Genomic DNA, 5,086 nt, shown 5'->3' on the forward strand with positions numbered 1-5,086 from the left:
AAATCGACTAAAAATATTTTCTTTTAAAAATTTTATAACAACTTTATGATCATTAGTTCTACATGCAATTGCTTCAATCCATTTTGAAACATAATCAACAGCGACTAAAATGTACGTATATCCAAAAGATAATGGAAATGGACCCATAAAATCTATCCCCCAACTATCGAATATTTCAATAATTATGATTGGATTTAAAGGCATCATGTTTTGTTTTGAAATTGATCCCATCTTCTGACAGTTTTCACAAGATTTGCAAAATAAATGCGTATCTTTGAATAAAGAGGGCCAATAAAATCCACATTGTAAGATTTTTGCAGCTGTTTTATTGGATGAAAAATGACCTCACATGCTTCAGAATGAAAAAACTTAATAACATTACTTACTTCATTTTCGGGTATGCATCGTCGAAAAATTTGGTCAGGACAATACTTAAACAAATAAGGATCATCCCAATAAAAATTTTTAACTTCTATCAAGAATTTATTCTTATCTTGTGAATTCCAATGAGAAGGCATTTTATTTGTCACAATAAACTTTACAATGTTAGCAAACCAGGGCATAATAGTAGCATAAAACAACTGATCATCTGGAAAATTTTCATTTATTGGTATTTCATATGAGATGATTCAGTCATTATTCTAGATAAATGATCGGCTACGACATTTTCTTTTCCTTTTTTATCTTTAATTATAATATCAAATTCTTGTAACAATAAAATCCACCGTATTAATCTTGGCTTAGCATCTTGTTTATTTGATAAATATTTTACGGCAGAATGATCAGTGTACACAATAGTAGTAGAACCAATTAAATAAGATCGAAACTTATCTAATGCAAATACTACTGAAAGTAATTCTTTTTCAGTAGTTGAATAATTTATTTGGGCACTATTTAAGGTTCTACTAGCATAATAGATTGCATACGGTTTTCCTTCTTTTCTCTGTCCTAACACAGCTCCTATAGCATAATCACTTGCATCACACATTAATTCAAATGGTAAAGACCAATCTGGAGGTTGTAAAATAGGTGATGTAATTAAAAGATTAATTATTTTTTTAAAAGCATTTTCACATTTCTGAGTCCATTCAAATTGTGTATCTTTTGTTAAAAGATTCGAAATTGGTTTAGATATTATGCTGAAATTTTTTATAAACCTTCTATAAAAACCTGCATGACCCAAGAATGATCGAACTTCTTTGACCGTTTTTGGTGATGTTAAATTAGCAATAACATCAACTTTGGCTTTATCAACTTCAATTCCTTTTTCAGATATCACATGACCTAACACAATCCCAGATTTAACCATATAATGACATTTTTCCCAATTTAAAACAAGATTTTTTTCTTCACATCGTTTTAATACTTCTTCTAGGTTTTTAAGACAATTTTCAAATGAGTTTCCAAAAACAGTTATATCATCCATAAAAACTTCTACAAATTCTTCAATCATATCACTGAAAATACTTAACATGCATCTTTGAAAAGTAGCCGGAGCATTACATAAACCAAATGGCATTCTTTTAAATGCAAAAGTTCCGAAAGGACAAGTGAAAGTAGTTTTTTCTTGATCTTCTAATGATATAGGTATTTGATAATACCCCGAATACCCATCAAGAAAACAGTAATAAGAATTTCCTGCTACTTTTTCTAGAATTTGATCTAAAAATGGTAGTGGGAAATGATCTTTTCTAGTTGCATCATTTAATTTTCTATAATCAATACACATACGCCAACTAGATGGAATCCTAGCTTGTAATAACTCTCCCTTTTCATTTTTTATAACAGTGATGCCTGACTTTTTAGGTACTACTTGTGTTGGACTTACCCATTTACTATCTGAGATTGGATAGATAATTCCAGCGTCTAATAGTTTTAATACTTCATTCTTAACAACTTCCTTCATATGTGGATTTAACCTTCTTTGTGGTTGTTGATATGTTTTAGCATTTTCTTCCAAATGAATTTTATGTGTGCAAATTAAAGGATTTATACCTTTTATATCTTTCAAAGTCCATCCAATTGCATTTTTATATTTCTTAAGTAATTTAATTAAATCTTCTTCTTGATTTGGTAGAAGAGTGGAAGAAATTACAACAGGAAATGTTTTATTTTCACCAAGAAATACATATTTCAATTCGAATGGTAAAACTTTTAATTCAAGTTTTGTATTATCATCTTTTTTAAAATTATTTTCAGACTCAAAACTTTCTATTGAAAAAACTTCAGATTGTTGATTTAAGTTTTCTTCTTGTATATTTTCTTCCATAATTGTTTCAATTTCATTATCATATTCATTTTCATTAATACTTGGTTGTTTACATAAATTGAACACATTAAGTTCTAGAGTCATATTTCCAAAAGACAATTTCATTATTCCATTTCGACAATTAATTAAAGCATTTGAAGTTGCTAGAAATGGTCGTCCCAATATTACTGGAATTTCATTATGTACTTCTATTGGTTGTGTATCCAAAACAATAAAATCTACAGGATATATGAATTTATCAACTTGAACCAACACATCTTCTACAATACCTCTAGGTATTTTGATTGACCTATCCGCCAGTAAGAGAGTAACAGAAGTGGGTTTTAATTCTCCTAAATTAAGTTTTTCATAAACTGAATAAGGAAGTAAATTCACACTTGCTCCCAAATCTAACAAAGCTTTTTTAATTTTATTTTCTCCAATAATACATGAAATTGTTGGACAACCAGGATCTTTATATTTTAAACTAGAATTATTTTGAAGAATAGAACTTACTTGTTCAGCCAAGAATGCTTTCTTCTTCACATGCAATTTTCTCTTCACAGTACATAAGTCTTTTAAAAATTTTGCATATGAAGGTACTTGTTTAATAGCATCTAATAATGGAATATTTATCTTTACTTGTTTAAAAACTTCATAGATATCAGAATCATTTTTTTGTTTTTTATGATTTGTTAATGCATGAGGAAATGGTGGAGGTTTATTTGATTCATTTACTATTTCAGATGATTTATCATTCAACATATTATTTTTAGAATTTAAGGTATCATCATTCTCAAAAGTATCAGGATTATCATCCTTACTCTTTGATTTTAAATGATCCTTGTTTTCATTACTATATGGATCATTAACTATTTTACCACTTCTAAGGGTAATAACAGATTTTATTTGATCAATTTTTTCATTTTTTAATTCTTGATTTTGATTTTTAGGATTAGGTTGAGGTTGAGATGGAAATTTTCCTTTTTCATGAATATTAAGTGCAGATGCAAATTTTGCAAGAGTTTCTTTCAAATCAGTCATAGATTGACTGTTTTGAATATTGATAGATTCTTGCTTTTGGATAAATGCATGAATTACATCTTCAAAGTTTTTTCTTGGAGGTGTAACATAAGGAATATAACCTTGATGATTTTGGTTATTTTGAAAATATTGTTGTGAGGGTTGTGCATTATTATCATTCCTCCAACTAAAATTAGGATGATTTTTCCATTCAGGATTATATGATGTTGAAAAATGATCTAGTATTGGTTTTTTATAATTGTTAACATAATTTGCTTGTTCATGGAGACATTCTTTAAATGAAGGTAATGTTGGACAATCTTTTATAGCATGATCATGTGTATCACATATATGACAAACATTTTCTTGAATACTTTTTAATTGACCACTCTTTTTCATTTCTAATGACTCAATTTTTCTTGCAAAATATGCAAGTTTAGCTTGAATATCTATATCATCTTTAAGATTATAGATATCACCCCCATTTGTTGAATTATTTATTTTAGTTGTTGGTGGTTCTATTGTGCCTATATTATCCCAATTTTGAGCATTTTCTGCTAATGAATCCAAATACTCCATAGCTTCATTTGTGTTTTTATCTTCAAAAGTTCCATTACACATGAATTTTATCATTTGTCTATCTTTAGGTATTAGACCTTCATAAAAGTGAGAAACTATTCTCCATGTTTCAAAACCATGATGTGGGCATGTATTAAGTAATTCTTTATATCTATCCCAACATTGATAAAATGTTTCTCCTTGTTTTTGAGAAAAAATAGTAATTTGTCTTTTAAAAGAGTTTGTTCGATGGGAAGGAAAAAACTTTTTGAGAAATTGTTGTTGTATATCTTCCCATGATCTTATTGAACTTGATCTCAAATTTTGTAGCCATGTTTTAGCTTTATCTTTTAAAGGGAAAGGGAAAATCTTTAATTGAACTATATTCATGCTACAATTTTGATCATTATAAGTGTTACAAACTTTTTCAAATTCTCTTAGATGTAAATATGGATTTTCAGAATCTAAACCATAAAAATTTTGTAAAAATTGAATAATTTGGGGTTTAAAGTTGAAATTAGATGCATCAGGAGAAAAAGCTAAACAAGATAGGGCAGTAGTTCTAATAGGGTTCATATGGTGCCTAAGTGTTCTTAATTGATCACGTTCTTGATTATTATTATTGTTATTGTTATTATTGTTATCATTATCTTGATTATTTGAATTATCATCCATGTTTAAATTATTTTCAGATACTCGAATAAGTCTACCACTTTTTTTCGACTCCAAATACACATACAAAAAAAAAACAACACAATACTTATAAATAAAACATAATTAACAAATATAAACTTAATTTATACCTCCCCGTCAACGGCGCCAAAAACTTGCTACTACTTAAATTATAATTCACCCAAGTGTAGGTTGTCTGCAAGTAATATATTTCGTAAGTACGAGATCGATCCACAGAGAGGCTATTTTAAGTTTAAATTTATTAATTTATAGATTATCAAATGCAAGAACGAAGTTTACAAATTATAAATTTTGTCAAGGCTCGAGGATTTATTCTTGGTTTATGCAATATTGTTTAACTAAAAGTAAAACAAAGAAAACCACCATAAATAATGGTTCCAAGAAAATTAAATATTTAAACACACACCTAATATAATATAGTTCCCACTATAGAAAATACCGAATTCACCGATATTTTATATATGGTACCTATGATTATATATATAACTATATAAATATATAACTGCATAAAATAAATGTTAAATTAAATCATTATATTTCATTTAGAACAACCGGCAGAGCCAC

At 27.9% G+C, this 5,086-nt stretch overlaps 1 non-coding gene across 1 annotated transcript; it reads left to right on the forward strand.

The window, feature by feature from the left end:
• The first annotated feature begins 3,962 nt into the window (after positions 1–3,962).
• LOC140971928 (small nucleolar RNA R71) lies at positions 3,963–4,073 on the forward strand. The gene has a single exon (XR_012174401.1). It is a non-coding gene; the product is annotated as a small nucleolar RNA R71 (small nucleolar RNA).
• The last annotated feature ends 1,013 nt before the right edge of the window (positions 4,074–5,086 follow it).

Source organism: Primulina huaijiensis, chromosome 2 (genome assembly GCF_012295235.1).
Source record: "Primulina huaijiensis isolate GDHJ02 chromosome 2, ASM1229523v2, whole genome shotgun sequence".
Lineage (NCBI taxonomy): Eukaryota > Viridiplantae > Streptophyta > Magnoliopsida > Lamiales > Gesneriaceae > Primulina > Primulina huaijiensis.